Source organism: Ranitomeya imitator, chromosome 8 (genome assembly GCF_032444005.1).
Source record: "Ranitomeya imitator isolate aRanImi1 chromosome 8, aRanImi1.pri, whole genome shotgun sequence".
NCBI lineage: Eukaryota > Metazoa > Chordata > Amphibia > Anura > Dendrobatidae > Ranitomeya > Ranitomeya imitator.
In genome coordinates, this window is record NC_091289.1 from 201,962,074 (window position 1) to 201,983,514 (window position 21,441).

The following is a 21,441-nucleotide window of genomic DNA, read 5'->3' on the forward strand; positions in this document are numbered from 1 at the left end:
GACTGTCTGTGATCATCCTGAAGCCGATCATTGGTAACGTGAGACTGTGATCATCCTGGAGCCGATCACTGGTAACGTGAGACTGTGATCATCCTGGAGCCGATCATTGGTAACGGGAGACTGTGTGTGATCATCCTGGAGCCGATCATTGGTAACATGAGACTGTCTGTGATCATCCTGGAGCCGATCATTGGTAACGTGAGACTGTCTGTGATCATCCTGGAGCCGATCATTGGTAACGTGAGACTGTCTGTGATCATCCTGGAGCCGATCATTGGTAACGTGAGACTGTCTGTGATCATCCTGGAGCCGATCATTGGTAACGTGAGACTGTCTGTGATCATCCTGGAGCCGATCATTGGTAACGTGAGACTGTGATCATCCTGGAGCCGATCACTGGTAACGTGAGACTGTGATCATCCTGGAGCCGATCATTGGTAACGGGAGACTGTCTGTGATCATCCTGGAGCCGATCACTGGTAACGTGAGACTGTGATCATCCTGGAGCCGATCATTGGTAACGTGAGACTGTCTGTGATCATCCTGGAGCCGATCATTGGTAACGTGAGACTGTCTGTGATCATCCTGGAGCCGATCATTGGTAACGTGAGACTGTGATCATCCTGGAGCCGATCACTGGTAACGTGAGACTGTGATCATCCTGGAGCCGATCATTGGTAACGGGAGACTGTCTGTGATCATCCTGGAGCCGATCATTGGTAACGGGAGACTGTCTGTGCTCATCCTGGAGCCGATCATTGGTAACGTGAGACTGTGATCATCCTGGAGCCGATCACTGGTAACGTGAGACTGTCTGTGATCATCCTGGAGCCGATCATTGGTAACGTGAGACTGTCTGTGATCATCCTGGAGCCGATCATTGGTAACGTGAGACTGTGATCATCCTGGAGCCGATCATTGGTAACGTGAGACTGTCTGTGATCATCCTGGAGCCGATCATTGGTAACGTGAGACTGTGATCATCCTGGAGCCGATCATTGGTAACGGGAGACTGTGTGTGATCATCCTGGAGCCGATCATTGATAACGTGAGACTGTCTGTGATCATCCTGGAGCCGATCATTGGTAACGTGAGACTGTCTGTGATCATCCTGGAGCCGATCATTGGTAACGTGAGACTGTCTGTGATCATCCTGGAGCCGATCATTGGTAACGTGAGACTGTGATCATCCTGGAGCCGATCACTGGTAACGTGAGACTGTGATCATCCTGGAGGCGATCATTGGTAACGTGAGACTGTGTGTGATCATTCTGGAGCCGATCATTGGTAACGGGAGACTGTCTGTGATCATCCTGGAGCCGATCATTGGTAACGGGAGACCGTCTGTGCTCATCCTGGAGCCGATCATTGGTAACGTGAGACTGTGATCATCCTGGAGCCGATCATTGGTAACGTGAGACTGTGATCATCCTGGAGCCGATCATTGGTAACGTGAGACTGTGATCATCCTGGAGCCGATCACTGGTAACGTGAGACTGTGATCATCCTGGAGCCGATCATTGGTAACGTGAGACTGTCTGTGATCATCCTGGAGCCGATCATTGGTAACGTGAGACTGTCTGTGATCATCCCGGAGCCGATCATTGGTAACGTGAGACTGTGATCATCCTGGAGCCGATCACTGGTAACGTGAGACTGTCTGTGATCATCCTGGAGCCGATCATTGGTAACATGAGACTGACTGTGATCATCCTGGAGCCGATCATTGGTAACGTGAGACTGTGATCATCCTGGAGCCGATCACTGTTAACATGAGACTGTCTGTGATCATCCTGGAGCCGATCATTGGTAACATGAGACTGTCTGTGATCATCCTGGAGCCGATCATTGGTAACGTGAGACTGTGATCATCCTGGAGCCGATCATTGGTAACGTGAGACTGTGATCATCCTGGAGCCGATCATTGGTAACGGGAGACTGTGTGTGATCATCCTGGAGCCGATCACTGGTAACATGAGACTGTGATCATCCTGGAGCCGATCATTGGTAACGTGAGACTGTGATCATCCTGGAGCCGATCAATGGTAACGGGAGACTGTGTGTGATCATCCTGGAGCCGATCATTGGTAACGTGAGACTGTCTGTGATCATCCTGGAGCCGATCATTGGTAACGTGAGACTATCTGTGATCATCTTGGAGCCGATCATTGGTAACGTGAGACTGTCTGTGATCATCCTGGAGCCGATCATTGGTAACGTGAGACTGTGATCATCCTGGAGCCGATCATTGGTAACGTGAGACTGTCTGTGATCATCCTGGAGCCGATCATTGGTAACGTGAGACTGTGATCATCCTGGAGCCGATCACTGGTAACGTGAGACTGTGATCATCCTGGAGCCGATCATTGGTAACGTGAGACTGTGTGTGATCATCCTGGAGCCGATCATTGGTAACGTGAGACTGTCTGTGATCATCCTGGAGCCGATCGTTGGCGGAGCCTTTCCCATTCTGGCCATTCTTCCATCATTACAATGGTCGTCTTCTGTTTTCGTCCGCGTCTCTCTGTTTGGTTTCCATTATAAAGTATTGGAGATCATTGTAGCTGATCGGCCGATCATTGTCTGCACTTCTTCTTTATAAGTTTTACCTTCTCCAATCAACTTATTAATCACAGTCCGCTGTTCTCCTGAACAATGTCTGGAACGCCTCATATTTGAGGTTTTCCCGGAGGAATACATGTACGACATGTCCTGGCTTCTCCCTTAGATAACGGCCACCGGATTCACACCCGTCTCTCCACAGAATGATGGATCTCCACACTGATATTATTGTGATCACTTCACCTTACAATTAATAATTCTAATCCACAGACTCCGAAACCTGCAGATCATGAATGCGGAGTCTGGTGGTGCTCTTACCTACTGCACCGACTGGTAAATTGTGTGACACGTGGTGATAGAATTTATACCAATAACAAGGGTTAATCGGGTTAGTCGTATTGCACTGATGGCATTCTGAACACTACTGTACTGTTTTAGGGACAGCGTGGGGTCATATTTTCTGCAGGGAATATAGTGAGGGGCAATTATTTATTCGGGGGCTCTGCGCAGGGCAGATATTTTATTCAGGGGCATTATAATGACACTTCTGTCTTTAAGGGCGTCGTGTGGAGATGTGCAGCAGAAGACCAGAGAAGATGGAGGTCTGCGGAGACGACTCATCATGGGGTCTCCAGAGCCGACGTCTTCTATCAGGTACCTGGATGGAATTTTTTTTTGTGATACTAAAGCTACTTTCACACTTCCGTCGTTTGGGCTACGTCGCAATGCGTCGTTTTGGAGAAAAAACGCATCCTGCAAAGTTGCCCGCAGGATGCATTTTTTCTCCATAGACTTGCATCGTGCGACGGATGCGTCGTGTTTTGGTGGACCATCAGCACAAAAAAAGTTCAATGTAACGTTTTTGTTGTGCAACATGACCGCCATATTCGACCGCGCTTGCGCGGCCGAAACTCCGCCCCCTCCTCCCCGCTCATCACAATGGGCAGCGGATGCGTTGTAAAACTGCATCCGCTGCCCACGTTGTGCTAAATTTAGCACAAAGTCCATTGGGCCAACGGTTTGCGACGGCTCGGTACCGACGGAAGTGTGAAATTAGCCTAATTCTCATATTTTTATTTATGTTAGGAGCATTAACCCCTTAATGACCACCGATACGCTTTTTAGCAATGCTGAGAAATAAGGTTATAGCCCCCCCCCATAGTTGGAAAATCTCCAGGGTCTCGACTACTGGGGACGGGGAGTTCTCTGTCAGGATTCTCTGGTATCGTCGATTTGCACACATACAGTCACGTGCCGACTAGACATGCGTGGCCTCACTCAACGAAAATGGACACGTGTGGTCAGAAGTATACAAATCACATGCTTGTGCAGGGGAGAATCCTAAAAGTGTGCAGTGCATGCACTGTGAGAATTCAGAAGCCTGTAGCCCCCTATAGTGCCTGTAGATATTCATCTCATACCTGGAGGAGCCCTTTATTTATAAAATGAAGCCCTGCAGCCAATCCTAACAGCGTGTAATATCCTCACTGTCAGGATTCAGCTCTGCTCGTTGGTTCCTGCAGCCATTACGTGGACACTTCATTCATGCAATTTTCATACTTACGCTGTTCCGTGACAACGAGCTTCTCTCCTGCTGCTCTCCGTTTTTCACTATCCATTGAATTAGGGCGATCAGCTCGTCCGTACGTAATTAAGTGTACAAAACGCATATGTGGGGAGGGGACATCAAACTAAATTCTTGCCCCGGGTGCCAGAAAACCTAGATACACCTCTGCTTAATCACTTGTTAAAATGAAATGTATATTAAATGGAAAGAGGGGGCATTATCTATAGAAGAATGTAATGCTGTCTGCAGGGAATGCAGGGCAAGACTTGGAAGAGCTAAAGCCAGTAATGAAGTGAGGCTTGCAAGGGAGACCAAAAGCGATAAGAAAGCCCCAAAATCCTAAGTCAAAAGCAAAAGAAAAGTCAAAGATGCTATTAGATTTTTACAGAACGAAAAGGGTGAAGTGGTCAAAAATGATGTTGCGAAGGGCTTACAGTCTTATTTTGCATCTGTCTTCTCTAAGACAACAAATGTAACATCAACTGAATTTTTCATGATGCCATCAAAGGAATAAAAGAATCCACACTGTTTAGAAGCAGAGAGATGGTGCAGGAACACTGAGATAATTTACATCACCTGGTCCAGAGGAATTGCATAGGTACTGAAAGAGTTAGCAGAGGAGATTGCAGAACTACTGGCCATAATCTTTGAAAAATCCTGGAAAACTGGAGAAGTCCCAGAAGCTTGGAGAAGGGCAAATGTTGTCCCGATCTTCAAAAAAAGGAAAGAATACAGAGCCAGGAAATTACAGGCCAGTGAGCCTTACTTCTATACAAGGAAAGATCTGTGAACAAATTATTAAACAGCATGTATATAAGTACTTGGATAAGAAAGCAATAATTACCAAGAGCCAGCATGGCTTTGTAGCAAACAAGTCATGCCTCTTATGATCAGGTGACCTTGGAGCAGCATGAAAACTTTCACTGGAGTAGGTGGTAACTATACTGACCGCAAACCCTAATCTTAACACCGCAACTAGAAGTAGGTGTGGTGTGTGCCTAACAAAGCCTAGACACCTTGACACAGCCGGAGGACTAAATACCCCTATAGATGGAAATAGGAATTCTACCTTGCCTCAGAGCAGAACCCCAAAGGATAGGCAGCCCCCCACAAATATTGACTGTGAGTAGTAGAGGAAAAGACACACGCAGGCAGGAAACAGGGTATAGCAAATGAGGCACACACTAGCTAAATAGGAAAGGATAGGACAGGATACTAAGCGGTCAGTATTAAAAATCCTTCCAAAAATATCCACAGCAGAAAATACAAAAACTCCACCATCTAACTAAAGATGTGGAGCGTATATCTGCAACTCCAGAGAATCCAACAAGACCGAGAAAACACTGACACAGTCTAAGCTGGACAAGAGAAAACAAATGAATAGCACAGAATATAAGCACACAGCTTGTGTGCCACAGAAAAAGAAACAGACACTTATCTTTGCTGAATTGGCAGCTAAGCAGGAGAAGCCAGAAAGAGATCAAACACTTCACAAGAAACATTGACAACTGGCAAGGACTAATGAATCCTGCACACCTAAATATCCCAGTCAGAACTGCAATCAGCAGATACACCTGGCCAGGACTGCGACTCAGAGACAACTGCATTCCCACCTACAACCACTGGAGGGAACCCAAGAGCAGAATTCACAACACATGCCAGACTAATCTGATTTCCTTCTATGTTGGAATCACTGACTGTGTGGATCAGGGAAATGCGGTAGATATAGTGTATCTCAACTTCAGCAAAGCATTTGATAAAGTATCTTATACTATCCTTATTGAGAAAATGATTAAGTATGGGATTGACAAGGCTACGGTTAGGTGGATTCATAACTGGCTCAGTGATCATACTCAGAGTGGTAATAAATGGCTGCACATCCAGTTGGAAGAGTGTTACAAGTCCGGACCACAAGGCTCTGTCCTGACACCAGTGTTACAAGTGGGGACCACAAGGCTCTGTCCTGGCACCAGTGTTACAAGTATAGACAACAAGGCTTTGTCCTGGCCCCAGTGGTACAAGTGGGAACCACAAAGCGCCGTCCTGGCACCAGTGTTGCAAGTGGGGACCACAAGGCTCTGTCCTGGCACCAGTGTTACAAGTGGCGTACCACAAGGCTCTATCCTGGCCTCAGTGTTACAAGTGTGGTACCATAAGGCTCTGTCCTGGCCCCAGTGTTACAAGTGGGGACCACAAGGCTCTGTCCTAGCCCCAGTGTTACAAGTGGGGACCACAAGGCTCTGTCCTAGCCCCAGTGTTACAAATGGGGTACCACAAGGCTCTGTCCTGGCCCCAGTATTGGTCAACATTTTTTATAAATGATCTAGATAAGGGAACTGAAGATAAACTGATCAAATTTGCAGACGATGCAAAGCTAGGAGGGATAGCTAAGACTAGAGAATACAAAGAATTCAGAAGGATCTAAAGAAGCTTGAACAATGGGCAGCAACTAATAGAATGGTATTTAACAGTGAGAAATGTAAGATTCTACATCTGGGCAATAAAAACGAAAAATAAAATCTACAGAATGGGAGGAATAGAACTAAGCAACAGCACGTGTGAAAAAGACTTGGGTATACTAATAGATCACAGACTGCACATGAGTCAACAGTGTGAAGCAGCAGCAAAAAAAGGCAAATGCCATTCTAGGATGTTTTAAGAGAAGCAGAGAGTCTAGATCACATGAAGTAATTATCTCCCTCTACTCCTCCTTGGTCAGGCTTCATCTGGATACTGGGTTCAGTTCTGGGCACCACATTTTAAAGACATTGAAAAGCTGGAGAAAGTTCAGAGAAGACCGTCCAGGATGGTGAGCGGACTGCAAAGTATGTCCTACGAGGGATGGTTAAAGGATCTGGGAATGTTTAGCCTGCAAAAAAGAAGCTTAAGAGGAGACTTAATAGCTGTCTACAAATATCTGAAGGGCTGTCACAGTGTAGAGGGGTCATCATTATTCTCATTTGCACATGGAAACACGAGAAGCAATGGAATAAAACTGAAAGGGAGAAGATACAGATTAGATATTAGAAAAACCTCTTTGACAGTGAGGGTAATCAATGAGTGGAACAGGTGGCCACGAGAGGTGGTGAGTTCTCCTTCAATGGAAGTCTTCACACAGAGGCCGGACAGATATCTGCCTGAGATAGTTTAGTGACACCTGCATTGAGCAGGGAGTTGGACACAATGACCATGGGAGTCCCCTCCAACTCTATTATTCTATAATTCTAATTAACAGAGTGCTGGAGGACACACACGCTCAGTTACCTCCACGGAATGAGCCGAGTGCTTGAGACACACACTCAGTCACCTCCACCTAATGAGCAGAATGCTAGTTGAAACACATGCTCATGTCTCCCATCCTGGTATGATGTCCCCTATCCTGGTATAATCTCCCCTGTCCTAGTATTATGTTCTCATCATGGTATAATGTTCATCTATAAGCAAGAGTGCTGGAGGACACACACACTCAGTCACCTCCACATAATGAGCTGAGTACTGGAGTACACACATGCTCAGTCACCTCCACATAATGAGCCGAGTGCTGGAGGACATACATGCTCAGTCACCTCAACCCAATGAGCTGAGTGCTAGAGGACACACATGCTCAGTTCCCTCCTCCTAATGAGCTGAGTGCTGGAGGACACACACGCTCAGTCATCTACACCTAATGAGCTGAGTGCTGGAGGACACACACGCTCAGTCATCTACACCTAATGAGCTGAGTGCTGAAGGACACACATGCTCATTCTTCTCCTAATGAGCAGAGTGTTGAAGAACACACACTCAGTCAGCTCCAGCTAATGAGCTGAGCGCTAGAGGACACACACGCTTAGTCAGCTCCACCTAATGAGCTGAGTGCTGGAGGACACATACGCTCAGTCATCTCCACCTAATGAGCAGAGTGCTGCAGGACATACATGCTCAGTCAGCTCCAGCTAATGAGCTGAGTGCTGGAGGACACACGCTCAGTCATCTCCATCGAATGAGCAGAGTGCTGGAAGACACGCACATTCAGTCATCTCCACCTAATGAGCAGAGTGCTGGAGGACACACACAGTCAGCTCCAGCTAAGAAGCTGAGTGCTGGAGGACACACACACTCAGTCCCCTCCACCTAATGAGCTGAGTGCTGAAGGACACACATGCTCAGTCAGCTCCAGCTAATGAGCTGAGTGCTGGAGGACACACACATTCTGTCATTTCCACCTAATGAGCTGAGTGCTGGAGGACACACACGCTCAGTCATCTCCACCTGTCACGATAATGTGAATATGCCATGTGTGAGTATCTACCTAAAAGTCCCATGGCTTTTCAGACACACGCTGTGGGCCTTTCCGACCCCCCTCTTCCCACTCTTGCCTGTGTGTGTGTAAATCCTAAACCCCTCATTTCACCCCTTCCTCAAGAATTTTTATGGCTTTGAGCTGCAAAAGCAGGTCTTCCTCCCCTACTCATTCCCCCCTCCCACCTGGTACTGGTTACAACTGGTATAGGAAGCATGAGCTTCTATTATTCTTTCCAGGTTATATATATTGGCACCGATCAGGGCTAGGGATATAAGAATTATATATTCCGGATGTCCATCGAGGGATCTGTAACTCCCTGTGATCGCTAGAAGCTAAACCCAACGAGTGCAAAGTGCGGGTTTCTCCGTAAGCGGGTCATGTAAGTACGCTGTGTTTACACTTAAAAGAATTGCCCCGATGTGATGCACCTCTTGATCCTGGTGTCTTTCGTATATAAGATTCCTACAGCGAGCTAGGTAAAAAGAAATGGATGCCGTAACACTAAAAGGGGAGGTTTCAGCCTCTAAGTGAGGTCACCAAAGGGGGAGTGCCTTGGTTTTAGGCTAGGAAATAAATGAGTGAAGCAGGAGTCTTCATGTGTCTTTGTCTGGGGTCTAGCTCCTATACAGGGGTGATGCATCTGGATTCGTAATGAGCGAATATACTCATTGCTCGGGTGTTCCCAAGCACGCTCGGGTGGTCTCCGAGTATTTGTTAGTGTTCAGAGATTTAGTTTTCATCACCTCAGCTGAATGATTTACAGCTATTAGCCAGGCTGAGTACATATGGGGGTGGCCTGGTTGCTAGGGAATCCTCACATGTACTCAGCCTGGCTAATAGCTGTAAATCATTCAGCAGCCAGCGATGAAAACTAAATCTCCGAACACTAACAAATACTCGGAGATCACCCGAGCAATGAGTATATTCGCTCATCACTAATCTGGATATATGCACGGCCTCCTCCACAGCACACGGTCAGCCATGAGATAAGATGACATAATGAAATGTAAGTGATTTTTCAACGTTAATCCCATTTTATTTGCAATTGTCTTGTACATATGATATTTGTCTTCTTTATAATATCTTTTTATATCTCTGTAAACACTGCCTACCTTTTTTTGGAGTAAAATATAAAAGTACTTGCTTTGTCTCTCCTTGCTCTATAACGAACTGTCACATCCTCTGAAGTGAATTACTCTACTAATCTGGGCTGGCTCCAGACCCGATAATAACTAAGAAATTGGGACTGGTGGCAGCAGAATTTGTCCTGTGCAATTGGGAGGCTTTGTAGTGACCGGCGGCGTTGATAATTATTGTTCCTGCCTGAGTGGGAGTAGTTATATAGCCCTCGCTGCAGCGTGCACATTAGCCAGTACAAAGTAAGGCAGCCTTTCTGGCGACTAATTATCGTAGGTGCAGTACCTGGTCTGACCTAAGGGTAAGGGGGCCGCCAGAGAGCTGCAAGTTCCAAACCGGAACTGGGAAGTGGGATATAGATAAATCCCCTTTAGAACAGAATCGGGGCAACCAAACAACCCCGGTTCATGACAAATTGGAGTGGTGGGGATAATAAAGGTATCCTCCCTGTGAACCGTGACTTATTGGTGGCAGCGAGGTGGGATTCCTGACACCACCTAATGAGCCGAGTGCTGGTGAGCACAAACACTCAGTCCCCTCCACCTAATGAGCCGAGTGCTGGTGGACACAGATGCTCAGCCACCTCCGCCTAATGAACCGAGTGCTGCAGGACACACACGCTCAGTCTCCTCCGCCTAATGAGCCGAGTGCCATATAACACGCTCAGTCCCCTCTGCCTAATGAGCTGAGTGCCTGAGGACACACAGGCTCAGTCCCTCCATCTAATGAGCCGAGTGCTGGAGGACACGCGCTCAGTCACTTCCACCTAATGAGCTGAGTGCTGAAGGACACACACGCTCAGTCACCTCCACCTAATGAGCTGAGTGCTGAAGGACACACACGCTCAGTCACCTCCACCTAATGAGCTCAGTGCTGGAGGACACACACGCTCAGTCACCTCCACCTAATGAGCCAGGTGCTGGCGGACACACAGTCACTCTCCCCTGTTCACTGCAGGGCCGCCAATAGGAATAGCTTTTTATCTGCTTGCCAGGGTGGAGCAGAGCCTCTGCAGGACATGGCTGTAGAGCTGAGAAGACAATAGTTTCAGCTGCCAGATGGTGAAGGAGACTGATTCTGTGCAGCTCCCTCTCCAACTACAGCAATGAGCATCAGCGCCAAGAAACTCATGGAACCAGATCATATAAAATGTATTTTTTATGCTAAAAACTTTGAAAAATTTTTAAGCCAGGGAATAACAATGTTACTCTGGTTATGGCATGATTCACGGTGGCTTATTTGTGCAGTTTAGAAATTACATTCTACAACTTTCTAGTAGAATTTATTTCCATACTCCATCTGTTTCAAGATCTCTGCTTGTTGTCAGTGGATGAGAACATCATGCTGCAGCACATAACGCAGGATTTATAAGAAAACAATTAGAAAATGATTCATCAGGAAGGAATAAGATCCCAGGATTCCTCCGTGCAGTACCCAGAGCCGCCTCCAGGTGCCACTGCTGCGCCTTCCACATAGGGCAGCAATACTTCCCAGCTCTCCCTGTATGGAGGATGATGGGGATTATACTGCTGTCACAGTTCACATCACTATCAGTGGTACGATCAGAGCATGTCCCTGTATGGAGGATGATGGGGATTATACTGCTGTCACAGTTCACATCACTATCAGTGGTACGATCAGAGCATGTCCCTGTATGGAGGATGATGGGGATTATACTGCTGTCACAGTTCACATCACTATCAGTGGTACGATCAGAGCATGTCCCTGTATGGAGGATGATGGGGATTATACTGCTGTCACAGTTCACATCACTATCAGTGGTACGATCAGAGCATGTCCCTGTATGGAGGATGATGGGGATTATACTGCTGTCACAGTTCACATCACTATCAGTGGTACGATCAGAGCATGTCCCTGTATGGAGGATGATGGGGATTATACTGCTGTCACAGTTCACATCACTATCAGTGGTACGATCAGAGCATGTCCCTGTATGGAGGATGATGGGGATTATACTGCTGTCACAGTTCACATCAGTATCGGTGGTATGATCAGAGCATGTCCCTGTATGGAGGATGATGGGGATTATACTGCTGTCACAGTTCACATCACTATCAGTGGTACGATCAGAGCATGTCCCTGTATGGAGGATGATGGGGATTATACTGCTGTCACAGTTCACATCACTATCAGTGGTACGATCAGAGCATGTCCCTGTATGGAGGATGATGGGGATTATACTGCTGTCACAGTTCACATCACTATCAGTGGTACGATCAGAGCATGTCCCTGTATGGAGGATGATGGGGATTATACTGCTGTCACAGTTCACATCACTATCAGTGGTACGATCAGAGCATGTCCCTGTATGGAGGATGATGGGGATTATACTGCTGTCACAGTTCACATCACTATCAGTGGTACGATCAGAGCATGTCCCTGTATGGAGGATGATGGGGATTATACTGCTGTCACAGTTCACATCACTATCAGTGGTACGATCAGAGCATGTCCCTGTATGGAGGATGATGGGGATTATACTGCTGTCACAGTTCACATCACTATCAGTGGTACGATCAGAGCATGTCCCTGTATGGAGGATGATGGGGATTATACTGCTGTCACAGTTCACATCACTATCAGTGGTACGATCACAGCATGTCCCTGTATGGAGGATGATGGGGATTATACTGCTGTCACAGTTCACATCACTATCAGTGGTACGATCAGAGCATGTCCCTGTATGGAGGATGATGGGGATTATACTGCTGTCACAGTTCACATCAGTATCGGTGGTATGATCAGAGCATGTCCCTGTATGGAGGATGATGGGGATTATACTGCTGTCACAGTTCACATCACTATCGGTGGTACGATCAGAGCATGTCCCTGTATGGAGGATGATGGGGATTATACTGCTGTCACAGTTCACATCACTATCAGTGGTACGATCAGAGCATGTCCCTGTATGGAGGATGATGGGGATTGGATGGACACGGATGGACAGTGGACGCCGGGGGCTGCTCTGGCCTCAGAGTACTGGAAGCGTCCACATGTACAGTACAGAGCAAAAGTTTGGACACGCCTTCTCATTTAAAGATTTTTCTGTATTTTCATGACTATGAAAATTGTACATTCACACTGAAAGCATCAAAACTATGAATTAACACATGTGGAATTATAGACTTAACAAAAAAGTGTGAAACAACTGATATTATGTCTTATATTCTAGGTTCTTCAAAGTAGCCACCTTTTGCTTTGATGACTGCTTTGCACACTCTTGGCATTCTCTTGATGAGCTTCAAGAGGTAGTCACCGGGAATGGTTTTCCCTTCACAGGTGTGCCCTGTCAGCCTTAGGCTACTTTCACACTAGCATTATTTTCAATACGTCGCAATGCGTCGTTTAGGGGAAAAAACGCATCCTGCAAAGTTATTTGCAGGATGCATTTTTGCCCCATAGATTAACATTAGCGACGCATTGTGACGCATTGACACACGTCGCAACCATCGTGCGACGGTTGCGCCGTGTTTTGGCGGACCGCCGGGAACAAAAAATGTTAAATGTAACGTTTTTTGCTGCCGACGGACTGCTTTTTCCGACTGCGCATGTGCGGCCGGAACAACGCCCCCACCTCCCCGCACCTCACAATGGGGCAGCGGATGCGCCGGAGAAATGCATCCGCTGCACCCATTGTGCAGCGCATCAAACGCTAGCGTCGGAATCTCGGCCCGACGCACTGCGACGGGCCGAATCCAACGCTAGTGTGAAAGTATCCTTAATAAGTGGGATTACTTGCCTTATAAATGGTGTTGGGACCATCAGTTGTGTTATGCAGAAGTCTGGTGGATACACAGCTGATAGTCCTACTGAATAGACCGTTAGAATTTGTATTATGGCAACAAAAAAGCAGCTAAGTAAAGAAAAACGAGAGGCCATCATTACTATAAGAAATGATGGTCAGTCAGTCCGAAAAATTGGGAAAACTTTGAAAGTGTCCCCAAGTGCAGTGGCAAAAACCATCAAGCACTACAAAGAAACTGTCTCACATGAGGACCGCACCAAGAAAGGAAGACCAAGAGTCACCTCTGCTTCTGAGGATAAGTTTATCCGAGTCACCAGCCTCAGAAATCACAGGTTAACAGCAGCTCAGATTAGAGACCAGGTCAATGCCACACAGAGTTCTAGCAGCAGACACATCTCTACAACAACTGTTAAGAGGAGACTTTGTGCAGCAGGCCTTCATGGTAAAATAGCTGCTAGGAAACCACTGCTAAGGACAGGCAACAAGCAGAAGAGACTTGTTTGGGCTAAAGAACACAAGGAATGGACATTAGACCAGTGGAAATCTGTGCTTTGGTCTGATGAGTCCAAACGTGAGATCTTTGGTTCCAACCACCGTGTCTTTGTGCGAGGCAGAAAAGGTGAACGGATGGACTCTACATGCCTGGTTCCCACCGTGAAGCATGGAGGAGGAGGTGTGATGGTGTGGGGGGGCTTTGCGGGTGACACTGTTGGGGATTTATTCAAAATTGAAGGCATACTGAACCAGCATGGCCATCACAGCATCTTGCAGCGGCGTGCTATTCCATCCGGTTTGCGTTTAGTTGGACCATCATTTATTTTTCAACAGGACAATGACCCCAAACACCTCCAGGCTGTGTAAGGGCTATTTGACCAAGAAGGAGAGTGATGGGGGGCTACACCAGATGACCTGGCCTCCACAGTCACCAGACCTGAACCCAATCGAGATGGTTTGGGGTGAGCTGGACCGCAGAGTGAAGGCAAAAGGGCCAACAAGTGCTAAGCATCTCTGGGAACTCCTCCAAGATTGTTGGAAGACCATTCCCGGTGACTACCTCTTGAAGCTCATCAAGAGAATGCCAAGAGTGTGCAAAGCAGTCATCAAGGCAAAAGGTGGCTACTTTGAAGAACCTAGAATATAAGACATATTTTCAGTTGTTTCACTCTTTTTTTGTTAAGTATATAATTCCACATTTGATAATTCATAGTTTTGATGCCTTCAGTGTGAAAAATCTTTAAATGAGGTGTGTCCAAACTTTTTGTCTGCACTGTATAAGCCTAGGGCACGGATGGACGGTGGACGGCGGGGGCTGTGTGCTCCAGCACAGGGGGACGCACAGCTGAACGCGTCCCCGGGGGCTGCAGTGGGCCGAGGTTTGCCTCCCTGTACGATGGCCGCGCTCTGGATGATCCTGGTGTGAGACGGGCGCAGGGCAGGTTACTGCACGTCCCTCATCTCGTTAATAATATTCAGCTACTGTCGTTAATTAGCCGGCCCGGATTGAGGTTGCGTCATCTCTACCCACACAGATCCAGAATTTCTGGTGACACCGGATGTATTGTCGGTGACTGCCCCATCTTACCATAATAAAACACCCAACAAACAGCAGTGACTGACACATGAAAAACATGAAACCGCTCATTACAGAGCAAGCGTCTCATCAATGGCTGCAATCAAGATCTAAGACATTCACTGAAAGGGGACCTGCGACAAATACACGCCCGTAACGCATGTGCAAAAAGATCACAATATGGGTGCACGTGCTGCCGAGCTCCAGAACTTGTATAGCGGGCTCTGCCGATGCTGCGCAGTTCTGTGCATCGCTCCGTGCCCGGCTGTTAGAATAGGAGCCCCACTGGGGACGGGGGGTGATGGCAATCTGGGTACAGCTCTCCAGAATATGATGCAGCCAGTGCGCAAACACCTACGGCCAGTGTGCAAACACCTGCAGTCAGTGTGCAAACACCTGCAGTCAGTGTGCAAACACCTGCAGCCAGTGCGCAAACACCTTCAGCCAGTGCGCAAACACCTGCAGCCAGTGCGCAAACACCTGCAGTCAGTGTGCAAACACCTGCAGTCAGTGTGCAAACACCTGCAGCCAGTGCGCAAACACCTGCAGCCAGTGCGCAAACACCTATGGCCAGTGTGCAAATACCTGCAGCCAGTGCGCAAACACCTGCAGTCAGTGTGCAAACACCTGCAGCCAGTGCGCAAACACCTATGGCCAGTGTGCAAATACCTGCAGCCAGTGCACAAACACCTGCAGTCAGTGTGAAAACACCTGCAGTCAGTGTGCAAATACCTACGGCCAGTGCGCAAACACCTGCAGTCAGTGTGCAAACACCTATGGCCAGTGTGCAAATACCTGCAGTCAGTGTACAAACACCTGCAGTCAGTGTGCAAATACCTGCAGCCAGTGCGCAAACACCTGCAGTCAGTGTGCAAACACCTACGGCCAGTGTGCAAATACCTGCAGTCAGTGTGCAAACACCTACAGTCAGTGTGCAAATACCTACGGCCAGTGCGCAAACACCTGCAGTCAGTGTGCAAACACCTACGGCCAGTGTGCAAATACCTGCAGCCAGTGCGCAAACACCTGCAGTCAGTGTGCAAACACCTGCAGTCAGTGTGCAAACACCTACGGCCAGTGTGCAAATACCTACAGTCAGTGTGCAAACACCTGCAGTCAGTGTGCAAACACCTGCAGTCAGTGTGCAAATACCTGCAGTCAGTGCGCAAACACCTGCAGTCATTGTGCAAACACCTACTGCCAGTGTGCAAATACCTACAGTCAGTGTGCAAACACCTGCAGTCAGTGTGCAAACACCTGCAGTCAGTGTGCAAACACCTGCAGTCAGTGTGCAAATACCTAGTCAGTGTGCAAATACCTACAGTCAGTGTGCAAACACCTACGGTCAGTGTACAAACACCTGCAGTCAGTGTGCAAATACCTACAGTCAGTGTGCAAACACCTACGGTCAGTGTGCAAATACCCGCAGTCAGTGTGCAAACACCTACGGCCAGTGTGCAAATACCTGCAGTCAGTGTGCAAATACCTGCAGTCAGTGTGCAAATACCTGCAGTCAGTGTGCAAATACCTGCAGTCAGTGCGCAAATACCTGCAGTCAGTGCGCAAATACCTGCAGTCAGTGTGCAAACACCTACGGCCAGTGTGCAAATACCTGGAATGGCAGGCGCGGTACTGTATAAGGTGCGCGCCTCTGACTGGGGAGCACACATAGAGGCCATTGGAAAGGTTGTCTGTGCCAGTTCCCCCCTAACATCACTCCCCCCTTAGTGATGCACTAATTAGAAGACCCCCAGCCGGCCAGTGGGCACTGGAGGGGAGGGGTCCTACGGCCGCTCCTACAGGGGTTTTATCCATTTGTCCGGCCGGGAACTTCCTCTTTTCCTCCCGGCGGACACCTGGAAGCTTTTGTCCCACCCTCCCTCCCTTTTAAGGGCTAATAGTGATATTAACCTGCGGGATAATGTAAATTTGTAAATACTATTGTAAAAAAAAAAAATTATATACGTATGTTGATATATCTAACCTTTGTAATCTTTATTAAGTCACAGCGGAAGAAGCGGAGGAGGGCAAAGGTCGTAACCGCTCGTTGGGCCAATTCCCGTCGATCACGGACAGGAGCTCGGCGCGAGCCGCCCGTTACGATATGTAATTGCCCCACTGTGACCGACCTGTTTAACCCAACTAGGACTGTGTGTGTTTCATTACGGGACTGATGGGAGGGGGGAAGGCACTGGTTACGACACCCAGGTCTCCACAGTCTCAGTGCGCAAATACCTGCAGAATTTCCACAATCAGTGATGGTTTGGGGGCCATGTCATCTGCTGGTGTAGGTCCACTGTGTTTTAGCAAGACCAAAGTCAGCGCAGCCGTCTACCAGGACATGTTAGAGCACTTCATGCTTCCCTCTGCCGACAAGCTTTATGGAGATGGAAATATCATTCTCCAGCAGGACTTGGCCCCTGTCCACACTGCCAAAAGTACCAATACCTGGTGTAAAAACAACAGTATCACTGGGCTTGGTTGGCAGCAAACTCACCTGATGTTAACCCCATAGAGAATCTATGGAGTATTGTCAGGAGGAAGATGAGAGACACCAGACTCAACAATGCAGACGAGCTGAAGGCTGCTATCAAAGCAACCTGGGCTTCCATAACCCCTCAGCAGTGCACAGGCTGATCGCCTCCATGCCACGCTGCATTGATGCAGTAATTGATGCAAAAGGCCAAGTATTGAGTGCATTTACTGAACATACATTTCAGTAGGGAACATAGTAACATAGTTAGTAAGGCCGAAAAAAGACATTTGTCCATCCAGTTCAGCCTATATTCCATCATAATAAATCCCCAGATCTACGTCCTTCTACAGAACCTAATAATTGTATGATACAATATTGTTCTGCTCCAGGAAGACATCCAGGCCTCTCTTGAACCCCTCGACTGAGTTCGCCATCACCACCTCCTCAGGCAAGCAATTCCAGATTCTCACTGCCCTAACAGTAAAGAATCCTCTTCTATGTTGGTGGAAAAACCTTCTCTCCTCCAGACGCAAAGAATGCCCCCTTGTGCCCGTCACCTTCCTTGGTATAAACAGATCCTCAGCGAGATATTTGTATTGTCCCCTTATATACTTATACATGGTTATTACATCGCCCCTCAGTCGTCTTTTTTTCTAGACTAAATAATCCTAATTTCGCTAATCTATCTGGGTATTGTAGTTCTCCCATCCCCTTTATTAATTTTGTTGCCCTCCTTTGTACTCTCTCTAGTTCCATTATATCCTTCCTGAGCACCGGTGCCCAAAACTGGACACAGTACTCCATGTGCGGTCTAACTAGGGATTTGTACAGAGGCAGTATAATGCTCTCATCATGTGTATCCAGACCTCTTTTAATGCACCCCATGATCCTGTTTGCCTTGGCAGCTGCTGCCTGGCACTGGCTGCTCCAGGTAAGTTTATCATTAACTAGGATCCCCAAGTCCTTCTCCCTGTCAGATTTACCCAGTGGTTTCCCGTTCAGTGTGTAATGGTGATATTGATTCCTTCTTCCCATGTGTATAACCTTACATTTATCATTGTTAAACCTCATCTGCCACCTTTCAGCCCAAGTTTCCAACTTATCCAGATCCATCTGTAGCAGAATACTATCTTCTCTTGTATTAACAACATTTCGGATTTTAAAATCATTTTTCAGGCTGGTGTTATAAAGTATTATTCTAATTTACTGGGATAATGACTTTTGGGTTTTCATTGGCTGTAAACCATAATCATCAACATTAACAGAAATAATCACGTGAAATAGATCACTGTGTGTAATGACTCTATAGAATATAGGAAATTCATTTAATTCACTTTTTGATGATATTCTCATTTTGTGAGAAGCTCCAGTACATCAGCCGGTGCTGAAAACCAGGACTGATCGGGACATTTCAGACTCCTAAGTGATTGGGAGCGAGATCTTCATTTTCTACAGATTCTCTCCAGGTTTTCCTGTCGTTCCCTGGTGTTTGGATTACCCCCCTCATCATCCTGCAGCACTGAGGCTCCTGGTCCCGGCTGCAGCCCCCACATCAAAGCCCAGATTATCTCCAATTATTTACATTGTGTGCAGTTCAAAGAATGACAGTTTCTTTGATAAATGAAGAGAAGCTGTGACCCGGCCGGGCGACATGGAGCCGTCCTCCTAATCTGCCGGATCCAGAACCTCACAGAACCGCAAACACGAGACGTCGGCTCCGCTGCAGGGTCTGCTGGAGTCTGTGGTGGGCTGAAGCCATGAGGCACACGTATTAATCCGGAGCATTGTGCGCTCCTCCACTCCACGCCTTACACTGCAGTCAGCATTGCTCCCCTTGTATCACGATATTAGTCATCTAGGCCACATTCACCTTGAGATCTGAGCGTCGGACCCCAGGAGTCCTGGATGGCGTGGGCTCGTGGGGGCTGTGGCCGACCAATCATGAGGGAAGCCGCAGTCTGCAGCCATATTAATCATGGCCACGAGTGGGATTCTCCGCTGCTCCGCGGGTGTTATAGGATCACTGGAGGTGGCCTCACCCCGTCCACTGCTGACACATTCTAGAAAAGTCTGATTACACGAGAAATAGAATGAGAATGTGCAACTCAGCGAGGAGACAGGAGGGGCCCGGATCCCAAGAGGTCACCGCCTGCAATCTACTGGAGGGGCGCCCCCTGCTGGATGGGGCTGATCACACCTGTGGGGGCGCCCCCTGCTGTATGGGGCTGATCACACCTGTGGGGGGCGCCTCCTGCTGTATGGGGCTGATCACACCTGTGGGGGCACCTCCTGCTGTATGGGGCTGATCACACCTGTGGGGGCGCCTCCTGCTGAATGGGGCTGATCACACCTGTGGGGGCACCTCCTGCTGTATGGGGCTGATCACACCTGTGGGGGCGCCCCCTGCTGGATGGGGCTGATCACACCTATGGGGGCGCCCCTACTGTATAGGGCTGATCACACCTGTGGGGGCGCCTCCTGCTGTATGGGGCTGATCACACCTGTGGGGGCGCCCCTGCTGTATGGGGCTGATCACACCTGTGGGGGCGCCTCCTGCCGTATGGGGCTGATCACACCTGTGGGGGCGCCCCCTGCTGAATGGGGCTGATCACACCTGTGGGGGCGCCCCCTGCTGGATGGGGCTGATCACACCTCTGGGGGCGCCCCTACTGTATGGGGCTGATCACACCTGTGGGGGCGCCTCCTGCTGGATGGGGCTGATCACACCTGTGGGGGCGCCCCCTGCTGGATGGGGCCGATTACACCTGTGGGGGCGCCCCCTGCTGGATGGGGCTGATCACACCTGTGGGGGCGCCCCCTGCTGAATGGGGCTGATCACACCTGTGGGGGCGCCCCTGCTGTATGGGGCTGATCACATCTGTGGGGGCGCCCCTGCTGTATGGGGCTGATCACATCTCTGGGGGCGCCTCCTGCTGGATGGGGCCGACCACACCTCTGGGGGCACCCCCTGCTGGATGGGGCTGATCACACCTCTGGGGGCGCCTCCTGCTGGATGGGGCCGACCACACCTGTGGGGGCGCCCCCTGCTGTATGGGGCTGATCACACCTCTACGGGTGCCCCTGCTGTATGGGGCTGATCACACCTGTGGGGGTGCCCCCTGCTGTATGGGGCTGATCACACCTCTACGGGTGCCCCTGCTGTATGGGGCTGATCACACCTGTGGGGGCGCCCCCTGCTGGATGGGGCTGATCACACCTCTGGGGGTGCCCCTGCTGTATGGGGCTGATCACACCTGAGGGGGTGCCTCCTGCTGTATGGGGCTGATTACACCTGTGGGGGCGCCCCCTGCTGTATTGGGCTGATCACACCTGTGGGGGCGCCCCCTGCTGGATGGGGCTGATCACACCTGTGGGGGGCGCCCCCTGCAGGATGGGGCTGATCACACCTGTGGGGGGCGCCCCCTGCTGGATGGGGCTGATCACACCTGTGGGGGCGCCCCCTGCTGTATGGGGCTGATTACACCTGTGGGGCGCCTCCTGCTGTATGGGGCTGATCACACCTGTGGGGGCAGCTCCTGCTGGATGGGGCTGATCACACCTGTGGGGGCGCCCCCTACTGTATGGGGCTGATCACACCTGTGGGGGGCGCCCCCTGCTGGATGGGGCTGATCACACCTCTGGGGGTGCCCCTGCTGCTGTATGGGGCTGATCACACCTGTGGGGGTGCCTCCTGCTGTATGGGTCTGATTACACCTGTGGGGGCGCCCCCTGCTGTATGGGGCTGATCACACCTGTGGGGGGCGCCCCCTGCTGTATGGGGCTGATCACACCAGTGGGGGTGCCTCTTGCTGTATGGGGCTGATCACACCTGTGGGGGCGCCCCCTGCTGGATGGGGCTGATCACACCTGTGAGGGGCGCCACCTGCAGGATGGGGCTGATCACACCTGTGGGGGGCGCCCCCTGCTGGATGGGGCTGATCACACCTGTGGGGGCGCCCCCTGCTGTATGGGGCTGATCACACCTGTGGGGCGCCTCCTGCTGTATGGGGCTGATCACACCTGTGGGGGCACCTCCTGCTGGATGGGGCTGATCACACCTGTGGGGGCGCCCCCTACT